General features: G+C 38.7%; 1 long non-coding RNA gene and 1 pseudogene across 1 annotated transcript in view; one reads left to right on the top strand and one right to left on the bottom strand.

Moving 5' to 3' along the window:
* The window catches only part of LOC134732805 (uncharacterized), a 47,541-nt gene that overhangs the window by 16,447 nt on the left and 14,302 nt on the right, over positions 1-16,792 (top strand). The window lies entirely within an intron of this gene.
* LOC129464505 (small ribosomal subunit protein eS26-like) lies at positions 2,091-2,498 on the bottom strand (annotated as a pseudogene).

A 16,792-nucleotide genomic window follows, 5' to 3' on the forward strand; every position in this document is an offset into this window, starting at 1 on the left:
CTCAGTGACTTGCTTGACCAATAGAATGTGGTGGAAACCTTGTGGCTTCCAAAGCTAGATCATAGGAAGACTTGTTGTTTTCACTCCAGTGTTTTGGAATGTTCACTCTTTGAGGAAGCCCCAGTATCCACTAGGGCAGAGAGAGAGAGAGAGATGCCTGGCAAGCCCCAGTTGTTCCAGCTGTCAGATGTTTGAATCATCCCAGCTGAAGCTACAGATATAATGTGAAGCAGAGATGTCACCCCTTTCAAGCTCAGTCCAAATTTCAGTTTTGAGAGCAAAATAAATATTTTCAGCCACTAAGTTTTGGGGTGGTTTATAGCACAGAAGTAGGTAACCAGCACATCAGGTAAGTCACCCTCTCTCTTTGGGGATCAATTTTCAACCTACAAATGAGGGGAAAGGACCTAACACTTTCTAAGGTCCCACCCCACTCCAACATTCTACACAACAGACATTGATTGTCCCAAGATTCCTTTACACTCTTAAAAATTATTGAAGACCCCTAAGAGTTTTTGCTTATGTGTGTTAAATCCACTAATATTTGCCATATTAGAAATTAAATCTGAAAAAAAATTTAAAATACTTAGGACTTTAAAAATAACAAAAGTAAATTAAACATTAACAAAAATAATATACTTTTGATGAAAATAATATTTTCCAAAACAAAAAGTTATTAAAAGACCAACACTGCTTTACATTTTTGCAATTTTTTAAAATATCTGGCTTCATAGAAGACAGCTGGATTCTCATATCTGCTTCTGCATTCAAATTGCCACCATATCACATCATGTAACCTTTAGAAAATTTCACTGTACCCTCAAGAGAATGAGCATGAACAAGGTAAGAAATGTATTAGTATTATTGTGAGAACAGTTTTAACCTCATAGACCCCCAAATGAATGTTGGGGACTTCCAGGGGTCCCCAGACCATACGTTTAGAACCACTGCTCTGAAGAAATGATGTGGAAAATTAATCTGTATTCATTCATTTGTAGCTGATAACAATTAACAGGTTCAAAGTTTTTGAGTAATTTACATTTTAACAAGGCTTAAATCTTCCTCCAAAGAATCAGTCTCTAATGGTAGCATTTCAATAACACAGAAAGTCTTTTGTCTGGCTGAGGGTCCCCTGTTGTGGTCCACTTCATGGATGGGCAGCCCCACTGCCCTCTCAGCCTCCACTGAAGTCTGGTCCTGGCTAGAGGAAGGCTGTAGCCACAAGAGTGAACCCATCAGGGACAAGAAGAGAGCAGAGAATAACTGCAACCATATTCAGATCACCTAGGGCTTCTTCACTTGAAGAGAGTATAGCCTTCTTGTTTTATTAATAGGGAAGGGTCCAGCAAGTAATTAGCAAAGAACTTGAGATTACTAACTCTCATTACTCCTACTTTAAGCAATTAGTCTGGGTTCTTTATCATATTGTAAACTATGCTAAGAAACTACTGTAGCATGGAGGTAATACGCTTGTTTATTTTAATTAAATTATTGAAAATCTGAAATGATATCATACTAGCCTTTCCTAGCAATATAGAGATTTCCCAGAACTTTTAGCTGCATATTTTTTAGTAATTGCATTGTGCTAATCAACTAAAATGGCCCAGTATAAATGTTAATAAATAAACATAATCAAAATTACAATCCTAGGCATACCCAGTTGCCAAGGACTTCAAGAAATCATTGAATCCATCCCTCTGCCTCCAGGCATGCTTTCTCTTCCAATCAATTCTTGACAGAAATAATGTCAGAAAATATGTTCTGTGTCGGGTCACTTCCTACTATCTTTTATATATTTTTTTCAGATACCTTAGTCTAGGAAAAAAATGACAAAGTTATTTTAGAAAACATCAAAGAAGATTGAGCTATTACAAAATTTGTTTGAAGGGAGATTTAAATTATCAAATGAACCATTTTTTTTTCGAGAAATGAGGTATCGCATGCATATGTTTTGCCTCATATATACAAACCTACTAAGACTACACATTTTGATTATGATTTCAGTTCTTGATTTCTGGGTTAGAGGATTTTATTTTTTATTTTGGTAACACCCAATTTTTTTTTTTAAGTACAATTTCCATTTTATTTTTCTCCAGAGAATGGTCTGTCTTCAGTCTTTAAGAACTCAGCTCCTTACATGGACTTTGGTGGGGGACGTGGGGCAGCACCCGCAGGTCTAAATTGGGGTGGGGGTGTTCGGTCCTTGCGGGCTTCACGAGATCGATTCCTGACTACTTTGCTGTGAATTGCACAACTCACACAGTAATGTAGCTTCACATACAGCTTGGGAAGCACATAGGCATCGAAGACGCTCGCTTCAGAAATGTCCCTGACTGCTGCGGCCTCCGCTATGTTTCGAATGACGAATTTCTTAATGGCCTTGTCCTTGGGCACGCATCAGGCACAGTTAATGCAGCGAATAGACTGCACGTGGCCGCGGCCCTTTTTGGCACGACCGTTGTTCCTTCTTTTCTTTGTCATTTTGGAGGCACGGACCGGAGAGAGCCACCCAATTTTAATGAATGATTAATTGGGCATTTTTCACCTAGTTCCATGAGGAACTAAATACGTTTTGATGCATTTAAAAGTTTTAGGACTTGATGGGTACAAAAAATGGTTAGAAAAAATGAATAAGACCTACTGTTTGATAGCACAACAGGGTGATTATGGTCAATAATAACTTAATTGTACCTTTTAAAATAACTTCAAGAGTGTAATTGGATTGTTTGCAACTCAAAAGATAAATGCTTGAGGGGACGGATAAACCATTCTCCACGATGTACTTATTTCACATCTCATGCTTGTATCCAAACATCTCAAGTAAGTACTCCATCAATATATACACCTACTATTACTCCCCAAAAAATAAAAATTAAAAAACCACTTAATATAAAGGTTTTGTGATTTGAAAAGCTATGTAAGCTATAACAGCTAGCTAATTCTTTTGGTGGGTATTAGAATAATCAAAGATTTGCACAAGGTTGAAGTATCTACCTTGTTACCTTCAGGACTAAATGATTTATGAGAGAAAGTCAAATGACAACATGTCAGATGATGGCCTTCATTTCTGGCCTTATGGAATTTTCTAAAATGATAGTTCCTGTATTATCAAGGACTTTATATTATGGTGAGCTCTGGTTATAGAGAATAGAGGCATTTTGCTTATGAGAAAATGGCTTTTGAGTCAGAGCTTAAACGTATAGACTATGAAAGAAGGAATTAATCCCTAGGTCTCAGGTACATGGAGAGGTGGACTTTGCTTCCTTTTTCCCCCTACCACACACTGGGGCAAAGCAGGACTTCTGCAGTTCTGTTCCGTAAATTGGATAGACATTTGCAGCCGGGCTCAGCCAGAACTGCCCTGAAAGCTAAGTCTAATACATACCCAACTCAAGTCTCATCTCTGATTGTCCCATTTGGCAAATATGTGACCTGATCAGGAAAAACTATCTCACTCCCCAACCCCAAATATCTCCTCCAGTGCCTGAACTTTTGTTCTAAAGAAGATTCCTTTGGGACTGGATCTAAAGAAGAGAATTAACTCCTTAAACCTTCACTAGCTGATGTTTAGCTGAGACTGATACATATACAAAAAGCCCTTTGCAAATGGGTCCTGGATTAGTCACTGGTGGCAGTTGGGAGTGTGGCAAATGGACTGAATTCAAAAACAAAGTTTGAAAAGCCATAAAATTTGAAACCTAGGGCTTGGTGAGGAGTTCTTAGCCATGACACCAAAGACATAATCCATTAAAAATACTGATAAATTGAACTTCCTCAAAAACTTTTACATTGCAAAAAACCCTGTTAAAAAGATGTAAAGACATAGTACAGACTGGAAGAAACTTTGCAAACCACATACCTGATCAAGGTTATGTATGTAGAATATATAAAGCACTCTCAAAACTCAATCGTATAAAAACAAAAAAATTAAATTAGTAAATGGGTGAAAGACATTTTATTAAAGAGTAGATACAGAAGGCAAACAAGCACATTAAAAAATGTTCAAGACCACTAGCCACTAGGGAAATTTGAAATAAAACCGGAATGAGATATCACTGCATACCTGTTAAAACAGCTAAAATTTAAAAACATATTGTAAAAATACAAAATTCTGGCAAGGACATGGAGAAACGGGATCTCTCATGTTTTGCTAGAGGGAATGTACAATGGTACAGTCACTGTGGAAAATGGCTTGGTTGTTTCTTATAAAACTAAATATGCACTTACTTTATGACTCAGCAATTGCACTCTTGAGCATTTATCCCAGAGAAATAAAACCCCCTTAAAAGCTTGTATACAGGGATGTTCATAGCAACTTTATTTGTGATAGCCAAAAATTGAAGATAACCCAAATGTCCTTCAACAAGTGAATGATTTAGCAAACTGTGATACTTTCATATCATGGAATGCCAGTCAGCAACAAAAAGAAACAAACTACTGATACATGCAACAACCTGGATGGACCTCAAGCGCATTGTGCTTAGTGAAAAAAGTCCATTTCAAGAGGTTAAATATTTACATAATACTCTTGACATATATAAAACTACAGAGATAGAGGCCAGATTAGTCATTCCAAAGGACAGGAATGGGGCAGCATTCAGGGACCAATTCTAAAGAGGTAGCGGCCAGGTGTGGTGGCTCACACCTGTAATCCTACCACTTTGGGAGGCCGAGGAGGGCCGATCACAAGGTCAGGTGTTCAAGACCAGCCTGGTCAACATAGTGAAACCCCATCTCTACTAAAAAAAAAAAAATACAAAAAATTAGCTGGGCATCATGATGGGCACCTGTAATTCCAGCTACTCGAGAGGCTGAGGCAGGATAATCACTTGAACCCTGGAGGTGGAGGTTGCACTGAGCCGAGATTGCGCCACTACACTCCAGCCTAGGCGACAAGAGTGAAACTCCGTCTCAAAAAAAAAAAAAAAATAGGTAGCATGAGAGAGTTGTTCTGTGGTGATTGAACAGTTTTGTATGTTGATTGTCTTGGTAGTTACATGAATCTATGCATGAGTTAAAATCGTATAGAACTTAAAAAAATAAAAATAAGTATAAATGGATGGGTACATTGCTCAACACTAACAAAAAATTGCATAGACACATGCATAAACACATAAATAAATGCATGTAAAATGGTGCAAACTGAATAAGTTGTGTAGTCTAGTTAACATTGTACCAATTTCAATGTCCTGGTTTTGATATTGTACCAGTTATATGAGATGTCATCATTAGGGGAAATTGGGTGAAGGATGTATGGAACACTATGCACAATTTTTGCAATTTTCTGTGTGTCTATAATTTTTTCAAAATCGAAGGTTAACAAAGGGAAGCAGACACCAAAAACAAACATTCCTTTTTATACTTTTGTTGAGATTTAGAGCTACTGTCTTTGGCTTAGGGAAAGCACTCCATTCACCCACTATGACTTCTTTCTTCAGCTTTAAAATTTGTTGGAAAGTCAGAAATTGTGCATCTGGAGCTCCTCTTCTCTCTGTCATTGGAAGCTTAGGCTGTTTGCAATGGTCCTGATTTTCCTTTTGAGTATATGGTAGGACTACACTTCCCTGACCCATTTGAAGTTGGACATATTTACATAATTTGCTGTGGCCAAGGAAATGTGAGCCGAAGTGACCTTAATCACTTCCAGAAGAAAGTTTTAAGAGCCAGTGTATAATTCCCTGAATTCCCTTAGTGATATGAATGAACAGAGACACTCTTGTGACAACTAGTGTTGAAACAAATAACAAGTGGAAAATAAACTTTTGCTGTGTTACTGCAGAGATTTGGGAATTATTGTGGCAGACTTGCCTCTTCTGACATAAAAGTAAAGATGTATTGATATAATCTTTCAAAAAGAATTTGGCAAAGGGTACTGATATCCTTTGATACAAAAATTCAACTTGTAGGAAAAGAAAATTATGAATATCATATAAAACTTCAAGCACAAAGATGTTCAACAAGGAATTATTCATAAAAAAAGCAATAAGCAAACACCAACAACAATAAAACCACAAAAGTGGCACAGCATAGATGTTCAATAAAAAAGGATGCGTAAACAAAGTATAGTTCTATGGACTCTATAGTGTCATGTAGTCATTAACGTTATGTAAAAAAGTGTTTACAGTTTAATATTAAATTTAAAAATCAGGATGCAAAATTGTGTATAGTGTAATTATGTAAACACATGCATAAAATACTAAATATACTACAAATGACACACATAAAAAATGGAATGACAAGCAAAAGACTGGGAAAGATATCTGCAACATTTTAAAGAGTTTAATATTCAGGATTTATAAAGAACTCATTAAAAGTAAGATAAACATCTAAAGTGAAAATGGTCAAAGGCTGTGAATAGGCAATTGCAGAAAAAGAAATCCAAAGAATAAAAGTAATGAAAAGATGTTCCTCTTCACTAGGAATTAGGTAAATTAAAATAAAAATGAGATACTCTGCAACAGATATTGAAAGAAGTTTAAAAGTCTTAAAATACCAAGGGTTGTCAAGAGGGTGAGAGAAAATGGGAATTCTCATATGCTGCTGGTGACCTGAAAGAGCAAATTGGCAATAGCTGGTGCCTTGAAGATGCTCATGCCCTGAGACATAACAATTTCATCTCTAGAACATACCTTACAGAAACTCTGACACCTGCACAAAAGGATGCTTAGGACAGCATTGTCTGAATTACAAAACATTGGAAACAGCCTAAAAAACCAACAGTAAGAGAATGAATAAATGATAATAATAAAATTTAATATTACCAACAGTCTAAATGAATGAACTTGATTTATATATATAAATATGAATGAATCTTGAAAAGATTGTTGAATAAACAGGGCAAGCTGCAAAATGAAAGTGTATAAATTTATACACATTTAAATGTACATGAACTATTGTTGTAGGTATACAATCAAAACAAGATAGGAAAGATGCATATCAATTTAGATGAGTGAGTGTCATTAAAGAGGTTTCTTCTACTGTAGGTGTTTTATTTCTTTTTAAAAAATGGCAAATTGTTGAAATTTGTTAAAGACGGCTGGTGGATTCATGGGAGTTTATTATATCATTCTTGATGATATCATATTTTCTTGATGTTTGAAATATTTCATTATGATGATGATAAAAATCTGGAAGGGAGTAAACTAGGTTTACAATGGTTGTCTCTTAAAATTATTGGCAAACTTTCTCTTTGTTATACTTTTCTGAAATTTCCAAAGTAGTCTCCATAAACATATTTATTTTATAATTAAAAAAAATCTAAATTAGTCTACCCTCTGTCTCATACAGTTTTAATGGAAAGGGAACTACCGTAATTATTTTTGGCTTAATTTCTCTGTAGCAGATAGGGTACAGAATTGTGAAGAGTTGAAAGACAGCTGTTCTCCCTCCTCCTCTGCTTTAGATACAGAAAAGGAATTAAGATAAAAATGGAAATACCTGTTTTCCTCTCTTTTAACATGACAAGTCCTTTATCCAGGCCCCAGATGTCTACTTAGGAACTGTCTTCCCCCCGACTCCCCATGCACCTTCACTACGGTGAATTCTGAATTTTGCAACTAGAATCTCCCATCTGAGCTGTCTGGAAATTAGCCTTCATTTTATACCAACACTACATTTTTTTTCTTAAATATTGGTGGGACTTTTAATGAAAGAGAGAGAGAGCACGGACTTGAGAGAGAGCACATGCTCTTGAATGTGGAAGGAAAAGATGAGGTAGAGGTGGTGAGGATGGGGCAGCGTTAAAACACGATGGGTGCAGCAAACCACCATGGCACGTATACACCTATGTAAGAAAGCTGCACGTTCTGCACATGTATCCCAGAACTTAAAGTATAATAATAAAAAAAGAGAGAGATAAGCAGTCCTGACACTGGCCAACATGGAGCGATGTCTGCCTTTATCTGGAGTATGTCGGGGAGAGCATGAGTGCAGTCTTGCACCGGGACAAGTTCCACAGTAGAGTTTCCCACATTGGGGAAATCGCAGGGGCCAGCAAGTCTGGAATGCAAGGGAGAAGACTAGTCTTGGGAGAACCACCTTCTTGACGATGACATTCTTTCTGCCAAGTAAGTGTCCAATCTACACTTTTGCTACCTTACTCTTCAGTCTTGGGTACTGAGAGAGAATTCTATCACAGTGCCTGAATAGAATGGTGTGGTTAAGGACACAAGGTTGAAGTATGATTCTAAGCCTGTTCCACCACTAACTAATTAGGTAACCTTGGGCAAATTATTTCCCATCGTAAGCTTAAGAGGTTTCACGTGTAAAATGGGATTGCGTTAGTCTTTTTGTCCATAAAACACAGAAAACAAAAATCAAACTGGCTTTTAAATATACACATGCACTAGGCTTTTTTTTTTAACTTTAAGTTCTGGGATGCAGAACGTGCAGGTTTGTTACATAGGTATACATGTGCCATGGTGGTTTGCTGCACCTGTCGACCCATTATCTAGGTTTTAAGCCTCACATGCATTAGGTATTTGTCCTAATGCTCTCCCTCCACTTGCCCCCCAACCTCTGACGGGCCCCAGTGTGTGATGTTCCCCTCCATGTGTCCATGTGTTCTCATTGTTCAACAACCACTTATGAGTGAGAACAAACACTTCTCAAAAGAAGACATTTATGTGGCCAATAAACATATAAAAAATGCACTAGGATTTTTTAAGCCACCATAACTGTAGGGCAGAGGTAGAAAGCTGAAGAACCCATTTCAGATCTGGCCAGTTCGAAGTTGTCAGACTTTGGCATTGGGAACTGTTTCTCCATGAGTTTTGCTTTCCTCCATGTGGCCACTTTCTCAGTTAGGATGGCCCCAGGAAGTGGCAAGATGGCCACAACAGCTGCGAGCTTCCATCCAAGCTTCAGCAAACCCAGTAGAAAGAAGTGCCTCTTTGCCAATAGTCCCAGGGAAAGCCCCATCATGGCTTTCATTGCCTTTGATAGGTCCAACCTGCATCCCAGCCCAACCTTAAACAATTGCTGTAGCCAGGAAGATGCATATTTTCCTTGGCAAGGCTCGGGTTGTGTGCTTCCTCATGCAGTTAGGAATGGGAACAATTCCACCCAACTATATAGACATACACTTCTTGGAAGGTTCCAGGGAAAATGGATTCTGGGCAGGACCAAAGGCAAAATAAAACTAGTTTAGAGCCGTATACTACAGTGGATACAACATCTACTTTTTTCATGAGAATTAAATTAAAATGTCAGAAGAGCACTTGGCACAGTACCTGGCACATGGAAGCATTCTGTCACACTAACTAGTACATTACTAAGTAAATCTTTATGGAATGAATTTTGAATGTTTGAAAAGCCTCAATAGTAACAATTCTAAGTGGATGCATTTCCCATTTTTAGTGAAAAACTTTAGAAGGGGGTGGCAACTCACAAACCAATTCTAATTAGGGCTGTGTGGAGTGCTATGTTGAGAAGGATTCTGAGGTTAAGTTTCAGCCCATCAGGAATTGGTGCCATGCTCAATTTGGAATGCTTATAGACTCTCAAGTTTCATATTTACAATCTTTCTTCTAGACTAATACTGAGTATATAAGGGTACTTAGAGAGCCCATCTGCTTAACTTTGGGCTGGGGAATTATTAAAATATAAAATTATGGCTGGGTGATATGGCTAATCCCAGCACTTTGGCAGGCCAAGGTGGGAGGACTGCTTGAGCCCAGGAGTTCCAGAACAGCCTGGGCAACATAGTGAGACCCCATCTCTACAAAAAATTAAAAATTAGCCAGGTGTGGTGGTGCATGCCCATAGTCCCAGCTACTTGAGAGGCTGAGGCAGGAGGATCACTTGAACCCAGGAGGCTGAGGCTGCAGTGAGCCATGATCATGCCGCTGTACTCCAGCCTGGGCAACAGAGCAAGACCCTGCCACAAAAATAAATTAATTACATATAGAGTTTCAATCCATATTAGAACAGCTAATGAGGACCACATTATGTGTAGTTTGAGAAAGGAGAGGGCAGGCATATATCTGATTTACTCCTACAGATTCAGTGCCTAGCATGTAGTAGAAGCTCAGTCAGTATTTTTTTGCATTGAAATGAAAATAATTATGCTGAAATTCTTCCCATGGAACCCAGGGGATATTGGTAGAATTAAACCACGTGAAACTTGAGTAGTGTTAATGTTTTGTTCATAAGTTTCATGAATTTTTGCACATATTTAATGGCATTTATATTAAATTCATTACTAAAATATTCCTCTGTATGAACTCAATAAAGCATTTTAAAATAACAGTAAAAATGTCCTCCTGCCCTCTTATATATTTTCCAGTAATGTCACTGATTTCTTAGCTCTTTAAGATTTAATGAAAGAACTCTGCAGGGTGGCAAGTTAGTGACAGCAAATGTGGTCTGGCCAGTCAGACATGGAAAAGGTGTGTGTGCCAGGGTCACACTGGTTACAGACAAAACTGCTCTTCTGACATCACTTCACATCTGAAATGATGCCACTTCACATGGTCAGGAAATACATGTATTTCTACCACACAGCGTGGGGAATGTGTGTTAGAAATGACTGCATTACCAGGCATAGAATAACTCAGGTATGGCTAACAGGAGGAATCAAGAACACTGGATATAGGGGCCACAAGAAAATAACACCCTCCATGGTGTCAAGAACATGAGTTTCAAAGACAGACAGACTTGAGTTCAAACCCCCGTTCCACCAAGAATGTTGGTATGTTACTTTGTAAGTTTCAATTTCTTTACCTGTAAAACAAAGCTAAAAATGATATTGGCCTCATACATTATTGTGATGGTAAACAAGATGTTAATCATAAAGCTCTTAACATATGGTAAGTGCTTAATAAATGATAGCTCTTATTATTGTTGTTGTTTGGATTTTAAGCCCAGCTCATAGGATGTTAGTTGGTAAAACCATAAGATGAGTTAAAGCTTGAGATTTAATTAAACGTATGAACATACATGTGCAAACACACATCTAACAGCATAATATGGTGGATAATCTATTGCTATAAATCATTGCTGTCATATTCCCTAACATCTCATGCCAAGAATTCCTTGATGTTTTACCCCCATTAATGCATGATATAAAAATAGTCCATTTCATTCTCTTTGGAGTGCTTTTTGAAGATTCATTTTTTTTTTCTTGGATGTCCTTAGGAATCCCTTTATATGGCACTGGGTCAGGATGGGGCAAAAATTTTACCACATAATAGTATTTTGTTGAAGGAGATAAAAACAGCTGGTCACACAACACAGACTGCTTTGTACAAACAATGTTACTAAACCCAAGAGATGTCAATACAATTAAAACATCCAAACCTGCTTTGTTCCCAGTTTTTCTCTCTTATGTATTAAGTGTTTCATAACATAGCATAAGGAGTATTTGTGCTCCTATTACCTGACTGCTGAGGTCATAAGCACATCTGGCCCATAGTCAGGAGCTGACTTAAAGAAAGATCCCTAATTCTGATTTTTAAAAATTCAAGAGTCACTAATCATTATCATGATAATAGGTAACTGATTAAATACCCATTAGGTATTGTAGTAGCCTAAAATAATGGCTCCCAAAGATATCAGGTCTTAATCCCTGCAACGTGTAAATGTTAATTTATATGGAAAAAGCATCTTTGCAGATGCGGTTAAGATAACGCTCTTGGGATGGAGAAGTTATAGTAGATTACCCAGATGGGCCTAATGCAGTCACGTGGGTGCTTATAAAAGAGAGGTGCGAGGAGATTAGAAAGAAGAGAAGGCAGCAGGGTTGTGGAGACAGAGATCAGAGTGATGCCACCACAAGAAGCTGGGATAGAGAAGGAACTGATGGAGTGCAGCCTTGCCAACACCTTGATACTCATACTTGATACCCCAGTGATACTGTTTTCAGATTGCTGGCTGCAGAAATTCTCAGAACTGTGAGAAAATTATTTTCTGTTGTTTTAAGCCAATAAATTTGTGGTAATTTGTTACAGCAACCACAGAAAACTAATACATGTATCATGCCCTGTGCAGGGTGTGTGTGTGTGTGTGTGTGTGTGTATTCTCTGATCCTCACACTAATGCTAAGAACCAAGTGTCTGTTTGTTTGTTTGTTTGCTTGTTTGAGACAGAATCTTACTCTGTAGTCCAGGCTGGAGTGCTGTGAAGTGATCTCTGCTCACTGCAACCTCCACCTCCCCAGTTCAAGCGATTCTCCTGCCTCAGCCTCCTGAGTAGCTGGGATTACAGGTGTGCACCACCACACCCTGCTAGTTTTTGTATTTTAGTAGAGATGGGGTTTCACTATAATGGCCAGGCTGGTCTCAAACTCCTGGACTCAAGTGATCCACCGGCCTCTGCCTCCCAAAGTACTGGGATTACAGGCATGAGCCACTGCACCCGGCCCAAGTATTGTAGTTTTACAGAGGAAACTGAGGCTCAGAGAGGTTATATAAGTAAACTGAAGGCACACAGTAATTTTGCAGAAGAACTGGAGTTTGAATCCTGGTCTCTACTCCTTCCACTCCACCATGCCATGTCTTTCGTTCGTCATTCAGCACAATTTAAGTGAATTTGGATAAGCAACTGGGATAAACATGGGAGACTTGGGGTTTTATTTATAAAAGGATTTTCAGAACACTTGGCTGTAGTAAAGAGTTGGACTGGTTTTGTAGTGTTGTTGCTATGGTTACCACCAGGGTACCACAGGCTTCAAATTCCTGTAGAAATACCTTGTATCTGGAGTTGGGCTTGGTTTTGCAGAGCGACGCCTCTCCAATGCTGAGTCCTAGGCCCTCCCCTGGTGGCAACCTCAGAGAATCTCTTCACATGCTCTTTTTCTTCTATCCTCCTCCCAACAGTATTCTGCTGTTACTTGTAATTGGAAGCTTCTTCACTTAATGGTGTGGTGCGGTCATGTGGATGCATTCTCTAATTTGTAGTTGAGCCTTAGTATTGACTGGGAGGAATGACCCTGGGTCTGGGGACTGTAGCCTTCTTGGTCTTGCTGCCTCTGCCTTGACTGCAATTGTGGGCCTAAGGCACAATCCAGCTGCTTTCCAAAAAACCGTTTTTCATTTGTTTGGTTTTTAACCCTGATATCTTCCCTCGGCTGCAATGAGTTTTCACCAATACCCTAAGGACTACAGTTCTTCGTTGCCCTTTATTCTAAAGAATAGGTTTTACTGAGTAGTGCAGAGGGAGGAAGGTCTGTGTGGGGTTTCTTGCCTTTCCTGCACAGTTACCCTCCCCAACCCCTGGTCTGCACCACAAGGTCACTTCTCAGGGCTTTGTCCAGTCTTGTCTCTGAGTACTCACTGGGGTTCGTGGTGCAAGTATGCAAGAGGGCGTGGACTCCAGTCTCCTCAGCCCCCAGTGGTTTCACATTGTCCTGGCAGCCCTCACCGAGCTTTCAAGGACATACAGCTGTTCTAGGTGAACTCTTCTTACCTTTCTATCTACTTGACTGGGCCCTTACATTTCTTCTTTCACCGCATGCCTCATGTTTCCAAAGATTTTGTGCCAGTTGGCTACTCTGTGACCGCTTCTCTACAATAGATTTAAAAGGTTGTGAGTTTAATGTTAGCCCAGCCAACTTCAAATGTCATTGTGAGAATTCGAGTGATGTTCCTTCCAGGTCTCTACAATCTGGGTTGGAAGCTGGAAAAATGATAGAAATTTAAGGGCGTAAACATTCTTAAAGTGACTTCCAGAGTATTATAAAAGACTAAAGCCCATGCTTTTATAAGATTCCTATTTCCCAATCATATGAAATCAACAGAACAGCAATTAGTAAGCATGACTTCTTCACACTAAAGGATGAGCTCAACAGATGAGAAATTTTAACCAATTTCTAGAATTTGCAAAGTACATGATAGACTATATACGGATGACTCAAAGCAGAGAAAGTCCCTGTCTAATGGAGGATGCTGAAGACAAAGAAGCTGAGTTGCCTATGGCGCTAAAGGGACTCTGGACTTGGAAATGGCAGGCTTATTAAAGGGAAAGAGAAAGGTGGTGGCAGAAATCAGAAATACTAACTGGAAACTCGAATGCCATTTACGAACAGTCTATTGTGCATTCACACTTCCCACCACTGCCTTCATTTAGAGATCATAGAGAAGCCAGAAATTTGTCTGTCACAAAAAAGTGGTTCTTTTCTCTTATGTTATACAATCTTACTGGGAAGAGTGCACATTTAGCATAGGTGTTGCTAACTTAAGAATAGCCTTCCTTCTTCTGGCATTTGGATGAATCCTAACATAAGAGTTAGCTCCTTTCATGCTCACTGTAAAGAAAAACCTCTGTATAACCAAGGCTTTGTTATTATTATAAGACAAAAACGTAATTTAAAAATAATAATTTAGAAGAATTACTTGTCTACTTCTTACTATGTGCCAGTACTTTTCTAAGGTAAAATTCCATCAAGAGATAAAACATTTATCAGACATTTGAAAAAGTCAGAAGTTGAACGTAAAGCACTAATATTAAAATGACAGAAAAGTTAACATAAAATAAGAAATAGGTATGTGAGGAGTAAAAAGACGAAATTTTTAAAATTGAAAGACTCCAAATACTAGAAAAAATTCAGAGAGATCTTGGATTCATAGTGAAAACGTTATATAGAAATGGAATAATTTAAAAAGAAATGGCTTTGGAAATATTAAAACATGATTTCCCAAATTAAAATATAGTAATAGATTTGTTGGAAGACCAATTTAACCAAATATTCCAAAATATGTAAAAATAATAATAGTGGCTGAATGCCACGGCTCATGCCTGTAATCCCAGTACTTTGGGAGGCTGAGGCAAGTGGATCCCTTGAGCTCAAGAGTTCAAGAGCAGCCTGGGCAAACATGGCTAAGCCCCATCTCTGCAAAATATACAGAAATATGCTGGGGTGGTGGTGCATGCCTGTAGTCCCAGCTACTAGGGAGGCTGAGGTGGGAGGGTCTCTTGAGCTTTGGAGATGGAGGCTGCGGTGAGCCGAGATCATACCATTGCATTCCAGCCTGGGCGACAGAGCAAGATTCCATCTTTAAAAAAATTAAAATAAAATAATCAAAATGGCACACTTTATACACTATATGTATGTAAAGAGGGATAATCAATTCAAGAGATTTGCAATAAAAACATCTGTAAACAATATTGTCATATTTTCAAGTTGCTTGTTTCCTACTATGTGGCTCCCATTGATGTTTGTGTCTTTTCATTAAAGATGCTGCCACATTATACTCACACACACACATGCACACACATACACACACACACACACACACAGATGACCCTTGAAAAACATGGGTTTGAACTGCACAGGTCCACTTTTATGTGGATTTTCTTCTGCCTCTGCCATCCCTGGGACAGACCAACTCCTCCTCATCCTCTTCTTCCTCCGCCTACTCAATGTGACAATGAGGCGGATGAAGACTTTACCAGGATCTACTTTCACTTAGTGAATACTAAACATATTTTCTCTTCCTTATGATTTTCTTCATAACAATTTCTTTTCTCTAACTTACTTTATTAGAAGAATACAGTATTATGTAAAATACGTATCAATAGACTGTTTATGTTACTGGTGAGGCTTCCAGTCAACAATAGTCTATTAGTAGTTATGTTTTTAAGAAGTTAAAAGTTACATGTGTATTTTGGACAGCATGCGGCATGGGTACCCCTAACCCTCCTGTTGTTCAAGCATCACCTATATATTCTTTAAGATCCCAGATTATCTGCAAGATCAAAACTACTTGGTCTAAGGTGGATCATACACACTTATGCTCCTATATCAAAGGCCATCATAAGAAATGCTCCATAACAGCCCTCCTAGTCGAGAAAAACGTATTCCTGAGAGTGGAAAATTTTTCCAACCTCCTAAAGCAAATGAATATAAAATCTCAGACTAGCCCCATCAGCAAAATGTTTTTCAAAATTGTCATTTGACATAGGCTAAATTCTTAAACAGTCTCAAATGAAGAAAGAAAAGATAACGTTAACTTTGAGTAGCATGGGTTTCAGGATGATATTAGACACTTGTATCCTGGTGGCCCTTGCTAAATGCTATTTCAGCCTGAGCCCTCTTTACATATCATCTCTTTCAGTTGGTAAGGAAGGAAAGAACAGATAAAGAAGGTACCAAATAAAGAATTTAAACCTCTATTATAAATATCTAGCCACTGGTGTTTACAAAAAAATGTATCAGTCATCCCAGCTACTCGGGAGGCTGAGGCAGAAGAATCATTGGTACCAGGGAGGTGGAGGTTGAAGTGAGCCGAGATTGCGCCATTGCACTCCAGCCTGGGCCACAAGAGCGAAACTCAGTCTCAAAAAAAAAGAAAAAAAGTATCAGTCTTCTGTTCTGCCTGTGAGTAGATTCAATACACATTTTTAAAGAGTGTACTATTTGTTAAACCATGTGCAAGTTGCTGTATTAATGCAAAGACAAGCAATTCTAGAGGAACTTACAGACTAGATTGTTTTGTTTTGTTTTTTGAGACACAGTCTTGCTCTGTCACCCAGGCTGGAGTGCAGTGGTGCTATCTTGGATCACTGCAACATCTGCCTCCTTGGTTCAAGCAATTCTCCTGTCTCAATCTCCCAAGTAGCTGGAACTACAAGCGTGCGCCACCACACTCAGCTAATTTTTGCATTCTTAGTAGAAATGAGGTTTCGCCATGTTGGCCAGGCTGGTCTCAAACACCTGACCTCAGGTGATCCACCCACCTCAGCCTCCCAAAGTGCTGGGATTACGGGCACGAGCCACTGTGCCAGGCCACTTACATACTAGTTATGGTGATCATGATAATAACTAACTTTGACATAGCACTCACTCTGTGCCAGT

This window comes from Symphalangus syndactylus, chromosome 16 (assembly GCF_028878055.3).
Source record: "Symphalangus syndactylus isolate Jambi chromosome 16, NHGRI_mSymSyn1-v2.1_pri, whole genome shotgun sequence".
Lineage (NCBI taxonomy): Eukaryota > Metazoa > Chordata > Mammalia > Primates > Hylobatidae > Symphalangus > Symphalangus syndactylus.